General features: G+C 55.6%; 1 long non-coding RNA gene across 1 annotated transcript; it reads left to right on the top strand.

Annotated features, from left to right (window-relative positions):
- Positions 1–1,112: 1,112 nt before the first annotated feature.
- Positions 1,113–12,091, top strand: LOC135311223 (uncharacterized). Its single transcript, XR_010371015.1, has 5 exons — positions 1,113–1,355; positions 1,472–1,581; positions 6,616–6,949; positions 7,066–7,175; positions 11,906–12,091. It is a non-coding gene; the product is annotated as an uncharacterized LOC135311223 (long non-coding RNA).
- The last annotated feature ends 12,184 nt before the right edge of the window (positions 12,092–24,275 follow it).

Genomic DNA, 24,275 nt, shown 5'->3' on the forward strand with positions numbered 1-24,275 from the left:
GCAGAGCATGGCGGGAGCTGTAGTCCTTGTGGCGGGGGGCTGCCGGGCGGCCGTGTTGTGGCGCAGAGCATGCCGGGAGCTGTAGTCCTTGCGGCGGGGGGCTGCCGGGCGGCCGTGTTGTGGCGCAGAGCATGCCGGGAGCTGTAGTCCTTGCGGCGGGGGGCTGCCGGGCGGCCGTGTTGTGGCGCAGAGCATGGCGGGAGCTGTAGTCCTTGCGGCGGGGGGCTGCCGGGCGGCCATGTTGTGGCGCAGAGCATGCCGGGAGCTGTAGTCCTTGCGGCGGGGGGCTGCCGGGCGGCCATGTTGTGGCGCAGAGCATGGCGGGAGCTGTAGTCCTTGCGGCGGGGGGCTGCCGGGCGGCCGTGTTGTGGCGCAGAGCATGCCGGGAGCTGTAGTCCTTGCGGCGCGCGGCTGCCGGGCGGCCGTGTTGTGGCGCAGAGCGTGCCGGGATCTGTAGTCCTGGCGCAGTGGCTGCCGGCCCTGTCACGTGGCTCGCCGGGGCGCGGCGGGAGGCGCGGTGTTCCGGCGCTCGGGTGCCGGGCGGCCGTGCCGCGTACGGTAGGCGCGGTGTATTTTTGGGGTTGGATTCGTGTTGATTTCTGGGGGCTTCCAGGTGCGGCCGCTCCCCGAGAAGCGGTGAGTTCCCCGGGAGCTGACAGAAGGGAAGAGGGAAAGGAGGAGGACCTTTTCCCCCTGCCCAGGGCGCAGATGATGGCCGCCGCCTCCCCGGCTCACCGGAGCTGCCGCTCAGCCTCCCCTGGCCCCCCCCTTGCCCCGTGCGCCTGCCCCCAGCCCCGGCACCTCCCCGGAAGCGTGCTGCGTAGCCCTTGGCCGCCCCCAGGCCCTGTCGTGAAGGCAGCGAGCCGGCCCTCGAGCGCACTGGATTCCCCCTCGGCGCAGGGGCCCTTAGCAGTAGCGCGGGGAAGGGGCGGTGTGTCCAGAAGCCCCTGCGCAAGGAGGGGCTTTGGCCAGGGTCGATCGACGGTAATGACGGTCGCTGTTTCTTCTTTCCCTCTCCCAGAGACCGTGCTGAGGACGTGGTTGTCTGTCCTTCCCCCGGGGATGCCGTTGACTGCAGCCGTCTCAGGCTTGCGTGGCTTCTCTCTGCCCGGTGTTGCCATCCTCGCAGCGCGGGGGCGAAAAGGGACACACAGAGCCCTTCCCGGCTGTGGACAGGAGCTGCCTCGGCTGAAGCTGGAGATGCCAACGAAAGGTAAAGCAGAAGAAACTGAAGGCGCTCTGGCTGCCAGCTGCCTTCCTGCCGCAGGCAAGAGAGAGCCTGTCCCTGCAGGTGAGGGAGGGAGGATCCCCCTTCGTAGCCCGCAGCGGGCCAGGCCACCAACGTGCACCGCAGGGTCTGTACGCGTAACCGGGAGTTGGGTACGGGCGTGTAGTGCACGAGCGAGCTAGGCTACGTGCCTAGGAAGCCTCATCTCGTAAGAGCGGTAAGACACCCGTGTATCCTCTTTAGGTGGAGGACGGCCTAGAGTCTGGAGCTGCAGAAGAGGCAGGGCGGAGAGGAGGGGAAAGAAGCATCTGAACGGCTAAATTGTGCCAGCAGCGCTGAGAGCGAGAGTCGCGGTGAGTCCTGGGCCACTGGGGCCCCGTTGCCTCTCTTGTGCGTCCTGGGCCCTCCCTGTCTCTCCCCCCTGGCCCCCTCTCTTTCCTTACCTGCTGCAAAATTTTTTTTTTTTTTTTTTTTGGCGCCCCCCCGCCCCTTCTTTCTCCATCTCGCTCTGAGTGGCTCCCTGCCTCCCCGTCTTTTCAGGCCTCCCTCTCTCTGTCCTGTAGCCTGTGGCTACTTGTTCTTTCTCCGCCTCTCTCTGCCTGGCTCTGGCTCCGTTTTTATTTTTTTATTCCTCCTGCTCTGTTCTGTAGCCTGTCGGTATTTTGTCTTTCTCTGGCCCTCTTGGTCTGACTCCGTGTGTTACCGAAAAACGCGGTAAAATCGGAAACAACTCCTCAACGCCGATTTAGTATTAAAGAGCAGGCGTTCTTTATTCACGGCGCCAGATGCACGGGGGATCGCTTCTCCTGGCGTGCGTACCTCACACACCTTTCCCGTAGAATTTGTAGATCAAAATTTTACGTATTCATACATATTCATTATCGTCCTGTCTACTGATCGGTACAAACTGGCTCGTTCCGTATGTAAATCACTGCGCAGGCTCGGTGGTGGTCCGTGAGTCGGTGGTCGCGATCTCCCCCTGCCAGAATTGCCTTTTACCTTCTTGGCTCTTAATCTTGGCAGTCTTGGCTAGTTTTCTCAGTGCGCTACACGAAACCGCGTTTTGTCATCCTTTTCTGACAGAAGCACGTTGTCTGTTGTTCTGCTGACATTAACGATCGCCTAGGGACTAAAATGCAGATCGACAGATGCGCTGATTCGTACGCTCCGTGTTCCCGTAATGGAACACCGTCTCTGGTTGGTTGATTTCATCGCTTTGGTTACACCTGTTCCTGTTGTTCAGTTTCTTCTTTTTTGGCTTTGTGTGATTCTCTCTGTGATTCTGTTTTTCTCTGCCTCGCTTTTCCCAGCTCCCCGTCCCTCACTTTGAATACCCGTTATCCTTCACCAGCTCACTCTCCCTTGGTTGCCATCCCCGTTTCTGAGTTCCTCCTGCTTTGCCACGTAGCCCGTGACTTTTTTCTTAATCTCTCTCTGTCTGCCTCAACGCTCCCGCCGCGCTTTTTAGTTCGTCTGCTCTGCTCTGTACCCTGCTACTGTTACTTGCCTGCCTGAGTTCTTCTCTGTCCAGCTCCCTTTCCCTATTCTTGAATTCCTGTTCTTCCTGCACCCGCCGCTGTTCCCTGTGATCTCCGTCTCCCTCTGTCCAGCTCCCTGTCCCTAGGTTTTAATTCCTGCCTCTGCCCGCCGTAGCCCGTCTAGATTTTTCTCTCGGCCTCTCTCTCTGTCCGGCTCCCCCTCTCTGTGTTCTAATTCCACGTTCTCTGTCACGTAGACCCGTGCTATTTGTTTGTCCTCATCTCTCTCTGTCCAGCTCCTTGCTGCTATGTTTTATTTCTTCCCTCTCTGTCTGTCTTTGTAGCCCATTGCCGTTGTGTGGTTTTTTTTTTTTTTTTTCCTACTTGTTTCTTCATGTGTCTCTGTCTGCCTCCCAGTGCCTGATCTTTAATTCCTCCTTCCCTGTAGGCCGCTGTTCCTTTTTTCCATTCTACATTGTGTTCTCTTTGGTCTCCTGTTCTTATTCATCGATTCCCTCCTCGCCGCCCTGTGGCCTGTCCCCATTTTATTGTTGCGCCTCTCTCCCTCTCTCTGGCTTCTTGCCCCTGTTTTGAAAATTCCTCCCTCTCTTCTCTCTTCCCTGTTGGCCGTGTGATCTTCAGCCTTTCTCCATCTCTTTCTGCCCAGCTCTCTGTGTCTATTCATTAATTCTTCCCTCTCTGCCCTGTAGCCTGTAGCTTTTGTCCTTTCTCCATCTTGCTGTCTCTGGCTTCCCCGTGACCCTGTTTTAGAATTGTTTCTCTCTCCTTTCTGTACGCATTGCGATTCCTTTTGCTCCCCATCTCCCTTTGTTTTGGGTGTTTTTTTTTGTTGTTGTTTCTCTGGCTCCCTGTCCCTAATTCTTAATTCTCTGCCTTCTCGTGCTCTGTACCACGTAGCCCCATGGTTTGTTTTGTGGTGTTCCCTCCCCGGCCCCTTCCCTCCGTTGTTGGCTGTCTCGGCTCCCTGTCCCCGTGGCTTCATTCTTCCCTTTCTGCCCTGTTCTTGTCGCTTGTCTTGTCTGTCTCCATCGCGCTCGGTCCAGCTTCCTGCCCCTATTCTTCTTTCCTCCCTCGCTGTCGTGCTGCCTGCCCCAGGTTCTTTGTGCGTCTCCAGCCTGCTCCTCTTCCTTCTTTGTTGGTCTGTGTCCTGCTCTTCCCCCCTCTTTCTGCTGCCTCTCTTCCCCTCTCTCTGCTGCTTGTATCTCCACCTCCGTCAGGCTCCCTGTCCTTCTCTGGCCGTCCTGTTCCCTGCCTCGTGCCTTCTCACTACACGCACACACGCCCCCCCGCCCCCGTCCAGCCGGCTGCCGCTCTTCTCTTCTCTCTTCCTACTGTCCTGTGCCCTGCTCCTCACCTTTGGTGGCCTCCCCCTCTGCCCAGCAGCCTGTCGCTCCAGGAGCCAGGCGACGGACGGTCCCTTTCCTGCCAAACGCGGACAAGCGCGTGCCGTGGTTTAGCCCCAGCTGGCAACTCTGCACCAGGGAGCTGCTTGCTCGCTCCACCCTCAGTGGGCTGGGGGAGAGAGCTGGAAGGGTAAAAGTGAGAAAAATCATGGGCTGAGATCAAGACTGTTTAATAGGTAAAGCAAAAGCTGTGCGTGGAAGCAAAGCAAGGAATTAATTCACTCCTCCTTTTCGGCGGGCAGGTGTTGAGCCACCTCTGGGAAAGCAGGGCTCTGTCATGTGTCATGGTTACTTAGGGAGAGAAATGCCGTAGCCCCCCCCCCCCCCAAGGACTCCCCCTTCTTCCCCCAGCTGCGTGTGCTGAGCATGATGTCAAATGGTATGGAATATCCCTTTGGTCAGTTAGCTGGGAAAGCTTTCCCAGCTGTCCCAGCCTACTTGCTGGTGGGGCACTGAGAGAACCAGAAGAGGCCCTGACTGTGGAAGCAGTGCTCAGCAAGAACCAAAACATCTCTACATTATTAACGGTGTTTTGAGCATAAATCCAAAACGTATCCCTTCCTAGCTACTGTGGAGAAAATGAGCACTATCCCAGCCACCACCAGCTCCGTGCGGCTGCGGCAACGGCGGCCGAGGTGGCCTTGGGGCAGGGGGAGCGTTGGGGACCCTGAGCCACGAATCGCTCCTGGGACTTGTTACGTGCGCGCCTGCACAAACACCTGCCCTCTCCTTTGGCCTGAGGGCTGCGTTTGCGCTCCCTTGGCGTGGGGCAAGGGGCTGTGATGGAGCCCGGGGGAGGAGGTGGTGCACTGTGGGGGCGAGGGGAGGGGTCCCCCGTTGCTGCTGCGCCTCAGCTGTGGGCGGGGTCTGGCTGGAGGAGCCCCAGGTGCGGGCAGTGGGGCTGCCGGTGCCGGCTCCTCCCTGGAAAAGGGGTGGTGCCCTGCTCCGGGGGGCCAGTGTGAGCCGAGGGCGGAGCGGAGCGGAGCTGTGGCCGAGCGTCAGCGGGCTGCGAGTGTAGCGAGGGAGGAGGTGAGCGGGGGCTGGGTGGGGGGCCGCTGCGTGCCGGGTCAAGCCCCGAGGAGGGCTGCGGCGGGGCAGCGGCGGGTCGGAGCGGGCGGTGGGGAGAGCGAGGCTGTGCTGAGGGCTCGGTGGGGCTTCCGGGTGCATCGGCGGGAGGGACGGTGCCCCGCAGGGTGAGAGAGCGGGGAGGGCGGGCTCGCGGCGTGGCGGGAGCTGTGGTGGTGCGTGTGGCGGCTGGGCGGGCGGCCGTGTTGTGGCGCAGAGCATGGCGGGAGCTGTAGTCCTTGCGGCGGGGGGCTGCCGGGCGGCCATGTTGTGGCGCAGAGCATGCCGGGAGCTGTAGTCCTTGCGGCGGGGGGCTGCCGGGCGGCCGTGTTGTGGCGCAGAGCATGGCGGGAGCTGTAGTCCTTGTGGCGGGGGGCTGCCGGGCGGCCATGTTGTGGCGCAGAGCATGGCGGGAGCTGTAGTCCTTGTGGCGGGGGGCTGCCGTGCGGCCGTGTTGTGGCGCAGAGCATGGCGGGAGCTGTAGTCCTTGTGGCGGGGGGCTGCCGGGCGGCCGTGTTGTGGCGCAGAGCATGCCGGGAGCTGTAGTCCTTGCGGCGGGGGGCTGCCGGGCGGCCGTGTTGTGGCGCAGAGCATGCCGGGAGCTGTAGTCCTTGCGGCGGGGGGCTGCCGGGCGGCCGTGTTGTGGCGCAGAGCATGGCGGGAGCTGTAGTCCTTGCGGCGGGGGGCTGCCGGGCGGCCGTGTTGTGGCGCAGAGCATGCCGGGAGCTGTAGTCCTTGCGGCGGGGGGCTGCCGGGCGGCCATGTTGTGGCGCAGAGCATGGCGGGAGCTGTAGTCCTTGTGGCGGGGGGCTGCCGGGCGGCCATGTTGTGGCGCAGAGCATGCCGGGAGCTGTAGTCCTGGCGCAGTGGCTGCCGGCCCTGTCACGTGGCTCGCCGGGGCGCGGCGGGAGGCGCGGTGTTCCGGCGCTCGGGTGCCGGGCGGCCGTGCCGCGTACGGTAGGCGCGGTGTATTTTTGGGGTTGGATTCGTGTTGATTTCTGGGGGCTTCCAGGTGCGGCCGCTCCCCGAGAAGCGGTGAGTTCCCCGGGAGCTGACAGAAGGGAAGAGGGAAAGGAGGAGGACCTTTTCCCCCTGCCCAGGGCGCAGATGATGGCCGCCGCCTCCCCGGCTCACCGGAGCTGCCGCTCAGCCTCCCCTGGCCCCCCCCTTGCCCCGTGCGCCTGCCCCCAGCCCCGGCACCTCCCCGGAAGCGTGCTGCGTAGCCCTTGGCCGCCCCCAGGCCCTGTCGTGAAGGCAGCGAGCCGGCCCTCGAGCGCACTGGATTCCCCCTCGGCGCAGGGGCCCTTAGCAGTAGCGCGGGGAAGGGGCGGTGTGTCCAGAAGCCCCTGCGCAAGGAGGGGCTTTGGCCAGGGTCGATCGACGGTAATGACGGTCGCTGTTTCTTCTTTCCCTCTCCCAGAGACCGTGCTGAGGACGTGGTTGTCTGTCCTTCCCCCGGGGATGCCGTTGACTGCAGCCGTCTCAGGCTTGCGTGGCTTCTCTCTGCCCGGTGTTGCCATCCTCGCAGCGCGGGGGCGAAAAGGGACACACAGAGCCCTTCCCGGCTGTGGACAGGAGCTGCCTCGGCTGAAGCTGGAGATGCCAACGAAAGGTAAAGCAGAAGAAACTGAAGGCGCTCTGGCTGCCAGCTGCCTTCCTGCCGCAGGCAAGAGAGAGCCTGTCCCTGCAGGTGAGGGAGGGAGGATCCCCCTTCGTAGCCCGCAGCGGGCCAGGCCACCAACGTGCACCGCAGGGTCTGTACGCGTAACCGGGAGTTGGGTACGGGCGTGTAGTGCACGAGCGAGCTAGGCTACGTGCCTAGGAAGCCTCATCTCGTAAGAGCGGTAAGACACCCGTGTATCCTCTTTAGGTGGAGGACGGCCTAGAGTCTGGAGCTGCAGAAGAGGCAGGGCGGAGAGGAGGGGAAAGAAGCATCTGAACGGCTAAATTGTGCCAGCGGCGCTGAGAGCGAGAGTCGCGGTGAGTCCTGGGCCACTGGGGCCCCGTTGCCTCTCTTGTGCGTCCTGGGCCCTCCCTGTCTCTCCCCCCTGGCCCCCTCTCTTTCCTTACCTGCTGCAAAATTTATTTTTTTTTTTTTTTTGGCGCCCCCCCGCCCCTTCTTTCTCCATCTCGCTCTGAGTGGCTCCCTGCCTCCCCGTCTTTTCAGGCCTCCCTCTCTCTGTCCTGTAGCCTGTGGCTACTTTTTCTTTCTCCGCCTCTCTCTGCCTGGCTCTGGCTCCGTTTTTATTTTTTTATTCCTCCTGCTCTGTTCTGTAGCCTGTCGGTATTTTGTCTTTCTCTGGCCCTCTTGGTCTGACTCCGTGTGTTACCGAAAAACGCGGTAAAATCGGAAACAACTCCTCAACGCCGATTTAGTATTAAAGAGCAGGCGTTCTTTATTCACGGCGCCAGATGCACGGGGGATCGCTTCTCCTGGCGTGCGTACCTCACACACCTTTCCCGTAGAATTTGTAGATCAAAATTTTACGTATTCATACATATTCATTATCGTCCTGTCTACTGATCGGTACAAACTGGCTCGTTCCGTATGTAAATCACTGCGCAGGCTCGGTGGTGGTCCGTGAGTCGGTGGTCGCGATCTCCCCCTGCCAGAATTGCCTTTTACCTTCTTGGCTCTTAATCTTGGCAGTCTTGGCTAGTTTTCTCAGTGCGCTACACGAAACCGCGTTTTGTCATCCTTTTCTGACAGAAGCACGTTGTCTGTTGTTCTGCTGACATTAACGATCGCCTAGGGACTAAAATGCAGATCGACAGATGCGCTGATTCGTACGCTCCGTGTTCCCGTAATGGAACACCGTCTCTGGTTGGTTGATTTCATCGCTTTGGTTACACCTGTTCCTGTTGTTCAGTTTCTTCTTTTTTGGCTTTGTGTGATTCTCTCTGTGATTCTGTTTTTCTCTGCCTCGCTTTTCCCAGCTCCCCGTCCCTCACTTTGAATACCCGTTATCCTTCACCAGCTCACTCTCCCTTGGTTGCCATCCCCGTTTCTGAGTTCCTCCTGCTTTGCCACGTAGCCCGTGACTTTTTTCTTAATCTCTCTCTGTCTGCCTCAACACTCCCGCCGCGCTTTTTAGTTCGTCTGCTCTGCTCTGTACCCTGCTACTGTTACTTGCCTGCCTGAGTTCTTCTCTGTCCAGCTCCCTTTCCCTATTCTTGAATTCCTGTTCTTCCTGCACCCGCCGCTGTTCCCTGTGATCTCCGTCTCCCTCTGTCCAGCTCCCTGTCCCTAGGTTTTAATTCCTGCCTCTGCCCGCCGTAGCCCGTCTAGATTTTTCTCTTGGCCTCTCTCTCTGTCCAGCTCCCCCTCTCTGTGTTCTAATTCCACGTTCTCTGTCACGTAGACCCGTGCTATTTGTTTGTCCTCATCTCTCTCTGTCCAGCTCCTTGCTGCTATGTTTTATTTCTTCCCTCTCTGTCTGTCTTTGTAGCCCATTGCCGTTGTGTGGGTTTTTTTTTTTTTTTTCCTACTTGTTTCTTCATGTGTCTCTGTCTGCCTCCCAGTGCCTGATCTTTAATTCCTCCTTCCCTGTAGGCCGCTGTTCCTTTTTTCCATTCTACATTGTGTTCTCTTTGGTCTCCTGTTCTTATTCATCGATTCCCTCCTCGCCGCCCTGTGGCCTGTCCCCATTTTATTGTTGCGCCTCTCTCCCTCTCTCTGGCTTCTTGCCCCTGTTTTGAAAATTCCTCCCTCTCTTCTCTCTTCCCTGTTGGCCGTGTGATCTTCAGCCTTTCTCCATCTCTTTCTGCCCAGCTCTCTGTGTCTATTCATTAATTCTTCCCTCTCTGCCCTGTAGCCTGTAGCTTTTGTCCTTTCTCCATCTTGCTGTCTCTGGCTTCCCCATGACCCTGTTTTAGAATTGTTTCTCTCTCCTTTCTGTACGCATTGCGATTCCTTTTGCTCCCCATCTCCCTTTGTTTTGGGTGTTTTTTTTTGTTGTTGTTTCTCTGGCTCCCTGTCCCTAATTCTTAATTCTCTGCCTTCTCGTGCTCTGTACCACGTAGCCCCATGGTTTGTTTTGTGGTGTTCCCTCCCCGGCCCCTTCCCTCCGTTGTTGGCTGTCTCGGCTCCCTGTCCCCGTGGCTTCATTCTTCCCTTTCTGCCCTGTTCTTGTCGCTTGTCTTGTCTGTCTCCATCGCGCTCGGTCCAGCTTCCTGCCCCTATTCTTCTTTCCTCCCTCGCTGTCGTGCTGCCTGCCCCAGGTTCTTTGTGCGTCTCCAGCCTGCTCCTCTTCCTTCTTTGTTGGTCTGTGTCCTGCTCTTCCCTCTTTCTGCTGCCTCTCTTCCCCTCTCTCTGCTGCTTGTATCTCCACCTCCGTCAGGCTCCCTGTCCTTCTCTGGCCGTCCTGTTCCCTGCCTCGTGCCTTCTCACTACACGCACACACGCCCCCCCGCCCCCGTCCAGCCGGCTGCCGCTCTTCTCTTCTCTCTTCCTACTGTCCTGTGCCCTGCTCCTCACCTTTGGTGGCCTCCCCCTCTGCCCAGCAGCCCGTCGCTCCAGGAGCCGGGCGACGGACGGTCCCTTTCCTGCCAAACGCGGACAAGCGCGTGCCGTGGTTTAGCCCCAGCTGGCAACTCTGCACCAGGGAGCTGCTTGCTCGCTCCACCCTCAGTGGGCTGGGGGAGAGAGCTGGAAGGGTAAAAGTGAGAAAAATCATGGGTTGAGATCAAGACTGTTTAATAGGTAAAGCAAAAGCTGTGCGTGGAAGCAAAGCAAGGAATTAATTCACTCCTCCTTTTCGGCGGGCAGGTGTTGAGCCACCTCTGGGAAAGCAGGGCTCTGTCATGTGTCATGGTTACTTAGGGAGAGAAATGCCGTAGCCCCCCCCCCCCCCCCCCCCCCAAGGACTCCCCCTTCTTCCCCCAGCTGCGTGTGCTGAGCATGATGTCAAATGGTATGGAATATCCCTTTGGTCAGTTAGCTGGGAAAGCTTTCCCAGCTGTCCCAGCCTACTTGCTGGTGGGGCACTGAGAGAACCAGAAGAGGCCCTGACTGTGGAAGCAGTGCTCAGCAAGAACCAAAACATCTCTACATTATTAACGGTGTTTTGAGCATAAATCCAAAACGTATCCCTTCCTAGCTACTGTGGAGAAAATGAGCACTATCCCAGCCACCACCAGCTCCGTGCGGCTGCGGCAACGGCGGCCGAGGTGGCCTTGGGGCAGGGGGAGCGTTGGGGACCCTGAGCCACGAATCGCTCCTGGGACTTGTTACGTGCGCGCCTGCACCAACAGCTGCCCTCTCCTTTGGCCTGAGGGCTGCGTTTGCGCTCCCTTGGCGTGGGGCAAGGGGCTGTGATGGAGCCCGGGGGAGGAGGTGGTGCACTGTGGGGGTGAGGGGAGGGGGCCCCCCGTTGCTGCTGCGCCTCAGCTGTGGGCGGGGTCTGGCTGGAGGAGCCCCAGGTGCGGGCAGTGGGGCTGCCGGTGCCGGCTCCTCCCTGGAAAAGGGGTGGTGCCCTGCTCCGGGGGGCCAGTGTGAGCCGAGGGCGGAGCGGAGCGGAGCTGTGGCCGAGCGTCAGCGGGCTGCAAGTGTAGCGAGGGGGGAGGTGAGCGGGGGCTGGGTGGGGGGCCGCTGCGTGCCGGGTCAAGCCCCGAGGAGGGCTGCGGCGGGGCAGCGGCGGGTCGGAGCGGGCGGTGGGGAGAGCGAGGCTGTGCTGAGGGCTCGGTGGGGCTTCCGGGTGCATCGGCGGGAGGGACGGTGCCCCGCAGGGTGAGAGAGCGGGGAGGGCGGGCTCGCGGCGTGGCGGGAGCTGTGGTGGTGCGTCTGCCGGCTGGGCGGGCGGCCATGTTGTGGCGCAGAGCGTGCCGGGAGCTGTAGTCCTTGTGGCGCGCGGCTGCCGGGCGGCCATGTTGTGGCGCAGAGCATGCCGGGAGCTGTAGTCCTTGCGGCGCGCGGCTGCCGGGCGGCCGTGTTGTGGCGCAGAGCATGCCGGGAGCTGTAGTCCTTGCGGCGGGGGGCTGCCGGGCGGCCGTGTTGTGGCGCAGAGCATGGCGGGAGCTGTAGTCCTTGTGGCGGGGGGCTGCCGGGCGGCCGTGTTGTGGCGCAGAGCATGGCGGGAGCTGTAGTCCTTGCGGCGGGGGGCTGCCGGGCGGCCGTGTTGTGGCGCAGAGCATGCCGGGAGCTGTAGTCCTGGCGCAGTGGCTGCCGGCCCTGTCACGTGGCTCGCCGGGGCGCGGCGGGAGGCGCGGTGTTCCGGCGCTCGGGTGCCGGGCGGCCGTGCCGCGTACGGTAGGCGCGGTGTATTTTTGGGGTTGGATTCGTGTTGATTTCTGGGGGCTTCCAGGTGCGGCCGCTCCCCGAGAAGCGGTGAGTTCCCCGGGAGCTGACAGAAGGGAAGAGGGAAAGGAGGAGGACCTTTTCCCCCTGCCCAGGGCGCAGATGATGGCCGCCGCCTCCCCGGCTCACCGGAGCTCCCGCTCAGCCTCCCCTGGCCCCCCCCTTGCCCCGTGCGCCTGCCCCCAGCCCCGGCACCTCCCCGTAAGCGTGCTGCGTAGCCCTTGGCCGCCCCCAGGCCCTGTCGTGAAGGCAGCGAGCCGGCCCTCGAGCGCACTGGATTCCCCCTCGGCGCAGGGGCCCTTAGCAGTAGCGCGGGGAAGGGGCGGTGTGTCCAGAAGCCCCTGCGCAAGGAGGGGCTTTGGCCAGGGTCGATCGACGGTAATGACGGTCGCTGTTTCTTCTTTCCCTCTCCCAGAGACCGTGCTGAGGACGTGGTTGTCTGTCCTTCCCCCGGGGATGCCATTGACTGCGGCCGTCTCAGGCTTGCGTGGCTTCTCTCTGCCCGGTGTTGCCATCCTCGCAGCGCGGGGGCGAAAAGGGACACACAGAGCCCTTCCCGGCTGTGGACAGGAGCTGCCTCGGCTGAAGCTGGAGACGCCAACGAAAGGTAAAGCAGAAGAAACTGAAGGCGCTCTGGCTGCCAGCTGCCTTCCTGCCGCAGGCAAGAGAGAGCCTGTCCCTGCAGGTGAGGGAGGGAGGATCCCCCTTCGTAGCCCGCAGCGGGCCAGGCCACCAACGTGCACCGCAGGGTCTGTACGCGTAACCGGGAGTTGGGTACGGGCGTGTAGTGCACGAGCGAGCTAGGCTACGTGCCTAGGAAGCCTCATCTCGTAAGAGCGGTAAGACACCCATGTATCCTCTTTAGGTGGAGGACGGCCTAGAGTCTGGAGCTGCAGAAGAGGCAGGGCAGAGAGGAGGGGAAAGAAGCATCTGAACGGCTAAATTGTGCCAGCAGCGCTGAGAGCGAGAGTCGCGGTGAGTCCTGGGCCACTGGGGCCCCGTTGCCTCTCTTGTGCATCCTGGGCCCTCCCTGTCTCTCCCCCCTGGCCCCCTCTCTTTCCTTACCTGCTGCAAAATTTTTTTTTTTTTTTTTTTTGGCGCCCCCCCGCCCCTTCTTTCTCCATCTCGCTCTGAGTGGCTCCCTGCCTCCCCGTCTTTTCAGGCCTCCCTCTCTCTGTCCTGTAGCCTGTGGCTACTTGTTCTTTCTCCGCCTCTCTCTGCCTGGCTCTGGCTCCGTTTTTATTTTTTTATTCCTCCTGCTCTGTTCTGTAGCCTGTCGGTATTTTGTCTTTCTCTGGCCCTCTTGGTCTGACTCCGTGTGTTACCGAAAAACGCGGTAAAATCGGAAACAACTCCTCAACGCCGATTTAGTATTAAAGAGCAGGCGTTCTTTATTCACGGCGCCAGATGCACGGGGGATCGCTTCTCCTGGCGTGCGTACCTCACACACCTTTCCCGTAGAATTTGTAGATCAAAATTTTACGTATTCATACATATTCATTATCGTCCTGTCTACTGATCGGTACAAACTGGCTCGTTCCGTATGTAAATCACTGCGCAGGCTCGGTGGTGGTCCGTGAGTCGGTGGTCGCGATCTCCCCCTGCCAGAATTGCCTTTTACCTTCTTGGCTCTTAATCTTGGCAGTCTTGGCTAGTTTTCTCAGTCCGCTACACGAAACCGCGTTTTGTCATCCTTTTCTGACAGAAGCACGTTGTCTGTTGTTCTGCTGACATTAACGATCGCCTAGGGACTAAAATGCAGATCGACAGATGCGCTGATTCGTACGCTCCGTGTTCCCGTAATGGAACACCGTCTCTGGTTGGTTGATTTCATCGCTTTGGTTACACCTGTTCCTGTTGTTCAGTTTCTTCTTTTTTGGCTTTGTGTGATTCTCTCTGTGATTCTGTTTTTCTCTGCCTCGCTTTTCCCAGCTCCCCGTCCCTCACTTTGAATACCCGTTATCCTTCACCAGCTCACTCTCCCTTGGTTGCCATCCCCGTTTCTGAGTTCCTCCTGCTTTGCCACGTAGCCCGTGACTTTTTTCTTAATCTCTCTCTGTCTGCCTCAACGCTCCCGCCGCGCTTTTTAGTTCGTCTGCTCTGCTCTGTACCCTGCTACTGTTACTTGCCTGCCTGAGTTCTTCTCTGTCCAGCTCCCTTTCCCTATTCTTGAATTCCTGTTCTTCCTGCACCCGCCGCTGTTCCCTGTGATCTCCGTCTCTCTCTGTCCAGCTCCCCCTCTCTGTGTTCTAATTCCACGTTCTCTGTCACGTAGACCCGTGCTGTTTGTTTGTCCTCATCTCTCTCTGTCCAGCTCCTTGCTGCTATGTTTTATTTCTTCCCTCTCTGTCTGTCTTTGTAGCCCATTGCCGTTGTGTGGTTTGTTTTTTTTTTTTTCCTACTTGTTTCTTCATGTGTCTCTGTCTGCCTCCCAGTGCCTGATCTTTAATTCCTCCTTCTCTGTAGGCCGCTGTTCCTTTTTTCCATTCTACATTGTGTTCTCTTTGGTCTCCTGTTCTTATTCATCGATTCCCTCCTCGCCGCCCTGTGGCCTGTCCCCATTTTATTGTTGCGCCTCTCTCCCTCTCTCTGGCTTCTTGCCCCTGTTTTGAAAATTCCTCCCTCTCTTCTCTCTTCCCTGTTGGCCGTGTGATCTTCAGCCTTTCTCCATCTCTTTCTGCCCAGCTCTCTGTGTCTATTCATTAATTCTTCCCTCTCTGCCCTGTAGCCTGTAGCTTTTGTCCTTTCTCCATCTTGCTGTCTCTGGCTTCCCCATGACCCTGTTTTAGAATTGTTTCTCTCTCCTTTCTGTACGCATTGCGATTCCTTTTGCTCCCCATCTCCCTTTGTTTTGGGTGTTTTTTTTTGTTGTTGTTTCTCTGGCTCCCTGTCCCTAATTCTTAATTCTCTGCCTTCTCGTGCTCTGTACCACGTAGCCCCATGGTTTGTTTTGTGGTGTTCCCTCCCCGGCCCCTTCCCTCCGTTGTTGGCTGTCTCGGCTCCCTGTCCCCGTGGCTTCATTCTTCCCTTTCTGCCCTGTTCTTGTCGCTTGTCTTGTCTGTCTCCATCGCGCTCGGTCCAGCTTCCTGCCCCTATTCTTCTTTCCTCCCTCGCTGTCGTGCTGCCTGCCCCAGGTTCTTTGTGCGTCTCCAGCCTGCTCCTCTTCCTTCTTTGTTGGTCTGTGTCCTGCTCTTCCCCCCTCTTTCTGCTGCCTCTCTTCCCCTCTCTCTGCTGCTTGTATCTCCACCTCCGTCAGGCTCCCTGTCCTTCTCTGGCCGTCCTGTTCCCTGCCTCGTGCCTTCTCACTACACGCACACACGCCCCCCCCGCCCCGTTCAGCTGGATGCTGCTTTTCTCTCCTCCTACTGTCCTGTGCTCGCCCTGGGCCCTGCTATCTTCCTCCTTTTCTTGCTTCTCGTCCTCATGTGCCCACCCTTGGGCTCCTCCTTGTCCTCATCGGCCCATCCTCTGGCCCCTCCCCCTCCTCCTCAGCCCGCCCTCGGGCCTGCTCTTGGGCCCTCTATCTTCCTCCTCGGGCCCCTCCTCCTCTTCCTCTGCCTGCCCTTGTGCACCTGCTCGTTGTCCTCCTCCTCCTCCTCCTCTGGCCCTCCCTTTGGTCTGACCTGTGCAGTGTGATAGAGCAGAGCTGAGTAGAGCACACTAAGGCAGCAGGTCCCTATGCAGGATTAAAGGGAAGATGCAAGTGAAGGGTATTTGAGGAGCATTTCAGGTGAGCTGGGTTGCAGTGAGGAGGAGCATGGGGCTGGTGACTTCTTGCAGGGAGAGCGGTGATTTTGTGTCTTACGGTATCTCTAGGGGCTGCAAGCGATGACAACTGTCTAAGTCTGGAAGGGGCATAGAGCAGCTGAGCGGAACCCCGGGCTACATGTGAGGTGGGGATGATATGGGAAAGGTCCGTGTTGACTGATGTGTTGCTGACTGACAGCACTGTTTGTTGTCTGTGGGTTGGGAGTTTGGTTTTTTTTTTTTTCTGAGAGTGAAGAGGCACCTGGCAACTGCAGGATTGATCTAGTGGGCTGCTGGTGTTTTTCTTGTTGAGGATGGATTGAGTGTCCAGGCCCTCTAAAAGCAGTGGTGGCCTTTTCTGGACTTGCTGTAGAGTAAGGAGGGGAATGCTGTGGGAAGTGTCTGTGATGTGATGCTGATCGACAGCACTCTCCAGCCTTTTTTTTGGTTGTGTGTGGGGTTTTTTTTTTGGATGATGAGGAGGCATCTGGGAACTGCAGGACAAATCCAGTGGTCTGACTGTGCTCTTCCTTCTTGAGGATGGATTGAGCTTCCTGGCCCTCTGAAAGCTAAGTTGAGGCAGGGGTGCTGGGGAAGGGGTCGGGGTAGGGTGGGGACAGGGTTGGCCACGGCAGGAAGGGGTTTTAAAGGTACCCTAGGGGCGAGGGCTGTCCAGGAAGCAGTCCCCTTTGGGCAGGTAAGGGGAGCGAGTTCCTCTTCAGCATGGTGCTAGTTTGTGCTGGGCAGGGCTGTTCTGGGCTGCATGTGTTGTGTAGTTTGTGTGGTGTGTGTTCGGCGTCTTAGACCTTTCTCAGGTCACGATGTTCTCTTTACTCTCAGGAGCACAGCACTATCCCGAGGGGCTGGCAAGGTTCTAATTGTGGGGCTGGCGCCCTTTGGGTGCTTCTTTTTTTGCGTGTTACAGTTTAAAGTGTGGATCGCTCTGTTGTTTGAGGAGTTTCTGGGCAGTTGTTGTCTGCGACATCGTTCCCAGATGCGTGAACAGCTCTGCTCTGTCGCTGTCCATTTTCAAGGAGTGTAATTTCTTCCCTGCATCCTTACATTCTTAGGTCTTGTAGCCGGGCTTCTTGTGCACCCTTCGTCTCAGTTTTGAGAGGAACTTCTTGTCACGGGCCCTGACGCTCTTCTAATCTTTTTGGATCGCGTTAGGGCCTCCTTGCGTCACTGTCAGGGTTCCGCAGGTCTTGTTGCTGGACGAGCTCTTCCGTCCAGTTGTCTCTCTGTTTGCCGAGAGCGTTCTCTCGTCTCGGAGGCGCGCAGTTTGTAGCGTTTCTCATAGCGTTGGTGTGTGCGTTTGAGTTTGTCTCGGACCGCCTTGCTGGCCCTGTAGAGTCGGGTAGGTGGCACAGCGATGAGAGCTTAGGGTTCATCTGTTGCTGTGCCAAGGCTGTTGGGGGAAAGGTTGTACCGTCATCTCGGATTGAGTGGCCATCCTCAGCGGGCGAGGACCGTAATCACCGTGACATTTTGTGGGCTCGGAGGCCGTGACCGTAGCTATCTGGGAGAGGCAGCTAGAGTTCAGCTGAGCAGATTACCTCTGCAGGGTGTTCAAGCTTGTACGTGCGTAGGGCTTCATGTTTGATGTCATATGTTTGTTTTAATGGCAGGTTATAGCCGGTCTTCAGGAACCGTTAAGGTACTGCTGTGCAACCAGGCGACTTGTTTGGTATTGGTTTTGGAGATGCCGAGGGACGAGTCGTGCAGGGCGACGGAGGGGAACTGAGGGGACCGATGTAAGCGGGTGAGGTGGTGCGTGGTGTATATAGAGGGAAGATGTGACCGATGGCTCTATGACTCCGTTGCTCCTTGCGTTTGTCTTTTGTTTTGGGTTTGAAGTAGCGTAGCAATGAGCAAAGGAGGCAAGTCGAGCAAGGCGAGTGGTGATTGGTGGGCTGAAGTAGCAGCTCTTTTCTGAGGTGTTGTGTTGCTGGGGAAGTTATAAGCAATGCGTGTTGTTTGGGTGTTACGGACGGCGGGCGAGCTGGACACAGCACCTGGAAGTGGCGTAGGCTGGGAGGGAGGCTGTCGAGGGAAAGGGGTGCGAGACGGGGATCGGTGCGGGCAGGCTGTGGCATCGGGCAGCATCTCGGGAGGTGCCTTTTCGCTTGGCTTTTTGCAGGTGCCGCTGGCAGGCTCGGAGTGGTGCTGCCGCGTGCCTATGAGAGGTCTGAGAAGGTGGGGCAGCGGCCAGCATCTGAGACCAGAGAATGCTGTGGTCCGTCGTCGAGCTCTTCAGTTCTGTAGGTAACACGTGGGCCGTCTTTGGAACGGTGTATGAGCATTAGAAGCGAGCTGGGTAGTAACGAGGAAGTCATGGGGCGGTGATTTCTCACGAGCGTAACGGTAGTTTACTGTGTGTTGATACATTTGGTGCCACAAGCGATGACGGAAACGGGGTGTGATGCTGGAACCTGTGCAGAGCAGGTGAGCCGATGGGCATGTTCGTTTTGATGAGGGGGGTGCTCTGGAAGAGATCTGTGTTGACCCGTGTGATACTTACTGCTGGCTCTGGGTTTTTTTCTTTTTTACATGATGAAGAGGCACCTGGCCACTGCAAGAATATCCTGGTTAGCTGGTGTGTTTCTTGTTGTGTTTCTTGTTGTGAAAGGATTCATAATCTGGCCCATCTGAAAGCCCCACAGTGTGACTTTTGTTAGGAAGAGATCTTGAAAAATTGAGATATTTCTTACTCAGTGAGGTTGCATTCTATGAACTTGCCATCAGAGTGCATCTTAGAGACAATGTCTTTGTCAGTAGAACTCATCAGCACAAGACTTGCGAAGTACTGCTTTTTTTTTTTTTAAGATAAAAAAATCAATGGTCCTTGCGGAGATCCAAGCACAGCACATACTCCAAATGTTGATGGCATTGGTAGTGCTTGGGTTCTCAGTTGTAACAGTCGAGATACCATAAAAATGTGGTTCCCCTATGTATTGCAACACTGGGGATTTGATTTGTGTGGTTTTTTGTTGTAGTATTATTTTTTTCCGCAAAAAAGTAAAACTGTATTGGGGATCTCTTCACTCACCGATTCCTCTGTCATAAATGAAAGTTTAAAAAAAGCTAACATCGTCTGATTAACAATGTGACTTGCGCTGTTTCAGCTGTAACTGCCAAGCAGATGTAGCGTACGATTTATTAGGTGTACTTAAGCAGGTAGGTATTTGTTGTAAATATTTAGTGAGGGGCGAATGAATGTTGGGGGGGTGGTGGTTTCCTGCCGGTATTTTGAGGGAGCGCTCTTAAGTATTTTATTTCAGTCTCGCTTTCGATGCGCGTTTCCCTGGCAGTTCAGCAGCATCTCTTGGGCAGGACAGCTGGGCGGACGTCCCTCCCGACTCCATAACACGCCAAAACCCCCCAGTCACGTTGCTGCTGTGTATTTTGGAGATAGATAATCTTATGGCGGGTGTGAACGGCTGTGTGAGTTAAATGAACGCAGAAGGAAAATGGAAAGCTTTTATAGCGTAGACGCTCATATTGGATGTGCGTAAACACGCGCCCGCCTTCTCAGCACAAAGTGAATTACTGAGATTTATTCTTAATTTTTTACGTTACTCTTTCAAGTTTGACGCTTCGCTTCAGGCTTCATGGAGCCAGGCAGCAAGACGTGCGGCGGCAGGGCGAGGGCTGTAGCTGCTGCGGTGGATCTGTAAGCGGAGGTTCCGGTTCCGGTACAACTTTGCCCCGCAGCCTCACGGGGTTATCTCCCCGCAGCGGTGCCGTAAGGAAGGGATGAGACGTTTTCCAGCACCAGCCAGAGCGTTCAGTGTTACGCGAAGAATCTGTTCAAAATGGTATCGGTTAGTCTTAATACCGTTTTCAAGTGTTCCAGTCCCTCTAGCTTTTAAAGGAGGTGTTGTGTTTTGACATGACCCGTTTGCCCAGAATCTTGCTGCGGCTCAATTTCCTTCCTATCCCTTGTGCTGACTGAGTTCCTCCATTTTCTTCTGTGCTATTTTATTCACGTGCTGAAATATAGTTTGGGATTTCTGTTTTTCAGATGTCTTCTCAGTGTCTCGTGATGCTCAAGAGATGCCCCCCGGCCCGGGTTTGCCTGCCGGCCGTTAAGCGTGGTGAAGGTAAGGGGCCATCCCTCTGCCTGGGGGCTCCCGGCTCTGTCTCCAGCGGGTGCCCCGCAGGTGCGGCCGCGAGGGCTGCCTGGTGGGGAGAGTTGGGGCTGTTTGTCGCCCCGGGGAGCCCGTCCCAGAGGGGGAGCATGGCCGAGCAGAGCCCGAGAGAGACATGACACTGTCCTCTGGCACGCTCCTGCTTTGCCGTGGGATGGCTGCTAGCCTGCGGACAGGGGCTGGGGGGGCTGCCCCACCTTTTAGATTTTAGCAGAGCTCCCCTTTTTTTGGGGAGTGGGTGTGTGTACCTTTGCAAATGACACTCTTAATGAGCTGCAGGTTGGAGCAGATTCCCTTGTTTAGTGCCCTTCTTGGGGGTGAATCACAGAATCTCAGGTTGGAGGGGACCTCAGGGATCACCTAGTCCAACCTTACTATAATAAAATAGGGGGAGTCCTGGGGGGGTGATGATGTCATGCAGGGCACCCCAGTGTCACTGGGGGAGCTGATAATGCATCAGAGGAGCAGGTCAGTGTGTGTGTGGGTCATCTAGGGGTTCCCCCCCTCAAAAAGGGGGGTTGCAGCCCAAAAACGCCTGAAAATTCAGGGGTGTATTAAGAAAAATATTTTAAGCCAACGTGGGTGTGAGGCACTGAATTAGAGAAAACCTCTTATTTTATATATATTGAAAAGTATTATTACTTTATAGATGTATAAATGGATTTTAGGATAGAAAGAATTCTACATTGAGATACAGGATTTTAAAATACAAAAGTAACTCGCCTGTCTACATATATTTAAAATAAAAAATAAAGGAGTTTAAAATGAAGAAAAAGGATTTATGAAGGAATTAAAAATAGAAGGAAGTCTGACTAGAGTGAGCATCTACACTTACTGTGTGTTACATAGTCTAAGTAGATGTCTAATCTAAATATAGATTATATATATAGTGAAATAAATAAGTCTAAATACATGTAATTGTAAGTAGATGTCTAAATAGAGAAGTTGAAAAAGATGAAAGTGTCAGAAAAGTATAAGTAAGCAGATAGCTAGTCTAAATAGGTGTTCTATATATGTATTGATATGTAAGCCTAAACAGGTATGTGTAAATAGCTATTCTGTGTAAGTGTAAATATAGCCAAGAGTAAACATATCTAAATAGATATGTGTAAAATATATGTATTCCATAAGCATATGGATGTGTAAGTAGACACATAAGACAAATGTCTATGCTATTTAAGGTTTTTAAAATGCAAAGAAACCCTATTTATACACAGGATTTATAAATTTGACAACCCCCCTCAACTCCCCCCATCAAGTGAAGATACAAATGCGCTTTCAAATGCTGCCCCTCTCGCCCTCTCCTTTTCCTATCCCAGTGTGGGCCTGATTCCCCCAAATGGGGATTTTCCCCTATGGGGCCGCATATGCGGAGTGGGAGCTGCTGCCAGGGCACAAAAGAATCCCAAACCTTTCGAGTCTGGGTCTGCAGTGGTGGGGGGTGGTGGAACCAAAGCAAAGAGAAAAACACTAAACAAAAACCCAAACAGTTTTGGGGAAAAGAAAACTGGAAGAGTCAACTCCAGGTGGATTTGTGCAGCTGGAAAGCAAGAAAATGGCTGGGGGGTATGAAAGGGGGAAGGGGCTCTTAAGATGCAAAACCAGAAGTTAACTGTTCTATCTCTGAATGCTTATCCAGCTGAAAGTTAATTGTTGCGGAACGCTTATCTAGCCACTGTGTAAAATAATTAGCAAGGAGGCCTGGAATCCACCTGCGAAGGACAAATTCCTGACAAGGATAGAAAATTGTCTAAAGAACCAGGTAAAACAGTAGTTTGGACAAGTGTCAAGAGATAACTGAGTCTGCGCAAAACCAAAAGGTTACTAGCGGTGATGAAGAGGAGCCAGCAGCCTTCATCTTTACTACCCCCGATCACCACCACGAGGAGGCACTGTGCAAGCTCAGTTGGGAAAGATTTATGGAAACTACTTTTTTGGCTAATTTTAATACGACGTGGGGAAAGGTCATGCATATCTATAGGCGTATTGGGAAATTGTATGTATCTGTAATGCTTTACTATATAAATGGAAGACAAACTATCACACAGGCATGCATGATTTGGTGGGACTACCCCCCGTGCTGAATAAACATACCTACTTCACAATCTTACAGATTGTGGAGTCCGCTTTCCGCACATCAGGTAGGTGGGCTGGGGAGTGACAAAACACACACCACAAAAAAAAACCTACAAAAAACTCCAAATGAAGAAACCCACAGAACAAACTGAAAATCACCAATTTTTGTGGTTCAAAAACACCCCCCCCCCCACTTTATACAGTATTTTTGAAGAACAACCCCAAGTTTTATATTATGGGGAAAAAAAAAAAGGACCCAACCCACAAATCCCCAAGAAACCCAGCAAAATGGAAAACAACACAACCCAAAGATAACATAAAAACCCAACACCCCAAAGCAATAATTGACCAACCCAACCCTATAAAGAAAAAAACACCATGAAAATCCTAATTTGGAGATTACTAGGTGTGAAACACCTGCATTTGGAAGGGCATTTCTGGGGCTTGTCTGGAATGGGTTTTCTGCAGTGCGTCAGTTATCTGGAGCGGATCATCTGCTGCAGGTTATCCCAGGTGAGTTGCCTGTTGTGGATTATCCTGGGGGGACCCCCTGGTGTCAGTCATCCCCATGCACGTTCCCCATGGCGTGTCTGCCCAGACATGCCCCTGTCCGGCAGTGTCCGCCTCCTCCCCCGCCCTCCCTCTGCGTGTGTCTGTGACCTCCCTTCCACTGAAATGGGCCTCCTGCATGAGGTTTTCTCCTGTGTGGGTTTTTTCTTGGTGACATGCCCTCACTTACCCTGCTCTCCTGTTGCGTGCTCGCTGAAGCCTTGTGCTTATATGCTGGATGAGCAGAGCAGGGTCCTGGCAGTGCAGAGGCGAGGCGCTGCCAAGCCAACGAAGCCCAAGGCTCAGCAGCGCACAACTCCTTTGCAGGTCAGCCGCTGGCATCTGGTCTGCCTGGCTGCCCTGTGCCCCGACGCACAGCTGCCCCCCTCACCCCGGGCAGCCTGCCTTCAGAGGGGCAGCTGTGTTCCCCTGATTTTATTCCTTTAGGTTTGACACTTTGGGCTTCATTGCGTAAGCATGATGTGCAGCAGCAGCGAAAGAGCTGTAGCTGTGGTGGTGAATCGGTAAGCATAGATTCTTGTTACACTATAGCATTGCCCTGCAGTCTCATAGGGTTATCTCCCTGCAGCAGTGCCATAAGGAAGGGATGAGGCTTTTTCTAACACCAGCAAGAATGTTTAGTGTGGTACCATTTTGATCAGATTTTTAGTATAAATAGCTGTTAATAGTGTTTAAGTGTTCTACTCACTTAAGCTGTAAAGGATGTGTTGTGTTTCAAGCTGATCCATTTACTTAGAACCCTCCTTTGACTGAACTGATATACTATGCCTTAGGCTGACAACAGTTCTGATACAAGGCAGGACCCCATCGGCCTCCCTGCCAACCCAGGCAGACCACCGCCTCACGTTCAGCCGGCTGTCAACCAGCACCCCCGGGTCCTTCTCTGCCGCACAGTTTTCCAGCCGCTCTTCCCCAAGCCTGTAGCATTGCATGGGGTCGTTGTGACCCGAGCACAGGACCCGGCACTCAGCCTTGTTAATTCTCATAGAGTTGACGTCAGGCCATGGGTCCAGCCTGTCCAGATCCCTCTGCAGAGCCTTCCTACCCTCAAGCAGATGAACACTCCCGCCCAACTTGGTATCATCTGCAAACTTACTGAAGGCACACTGTCCCCTCATTCAGGTCATTGATAAAGACATGGAACAAGGCTAGCCCTAAAGCTGCCCCCTGGGGAACAGCGCTCATGACCAGCCACAAATTTGGTTTAACCTCTGTCACCACTACTCTTTGGGCTCAGCCATCCAGCTGGTTTTGTACTCAAGGAGTACACCTGTCCAAGCTAGGAACCACCAGCTTCTCCAGGATAATGCTGTGGGAGACAGTGTCAAAGGCTTTACTGAAGTACAGGTAGCTAACATCCACGGCCCTTCCCTCATCCACTAGGTGGGTCACCTGGTCATAGAAGGAGACTGGGTTGGTCAGGCAGAACCTGCAGTGTCTGGGCCTGATCCCCTGCTCATCCTGTATATGCCCCTGGTGAGCACACTGAAGGTGAACCATTACTACCCTGGTGATAAACAGCCAGTCTACTAGAGACTGAGGCCAAGAAGGCATCAAGTACCTCAGTCTAGTCCTCAGTGGCAGCATTCCCCACCCCGGCCCCAGTAGAGGCTGGAGATTCTCTTTGGCTCTCTTTCTGTTAGCATATATGTAAAAGCATGTTTTGTCATCTCTAATAACAGTGGCCAGTTGAGTTCTAGCTGGGCTTTTGCCTTCCTGGTTTGCTCTCCGATTGGCATAACAAGCTCTGTGTTCTGTTCTTGACTTGCCTACCCATTCTTCAAAAGCAGTAAACTCTCCTTTCCCCGCCCCCCGAGCCACCGCAAAAGCTCTCTGTTCAGCCAGGCCTGTCATCTTCCTGCCCGTTTGTCTTACTGCACACGGGGACAACCTGGTTCTGCACCTTCCAGATTTCCTTCTTGAACGTCCAGCCTTCCAGGACCCCTTAGCCCTTCAGGACTTCTTCCCAAGGAACCCTTTCAACCAGCATCCTGAAGAGTCCAAAGCCTGCCCTCCACAAGTCCACGGTATAGATTTTGCCAGCCCCCCTTCCTTATTTTGCCAGGCATCAGGAATTCCATCAGGGTGCAGTCGCTAGGCGCAAAATGGCTTCCAACCCCCCCATCTCCCACCAGTCCTTCTGTTTCTAAAGAGCAGGTCAGTCGAGGCACCTCCCCAGTAGGCTCATTTACCAGCTGCATCAGGAAGTTACCTTCCACGTGCTCCACGAACCTCCTAGAC

This window comes from Phalacrocorax carbo, unplaced genomic scaffold (assembly GCF_963921805.1).
Source record: "Phalacrocorax carbo unplaced genomic scaffold, bPhaCar2.1 SCAFFOLD_116, whole genome shotgun sequence".
NCBI lineage: Eukaryota > Metazoa > Chordata > Aves > Suliformes > Phalacrocoracidae > Phalacrocorax > Phalacrocorax carbo.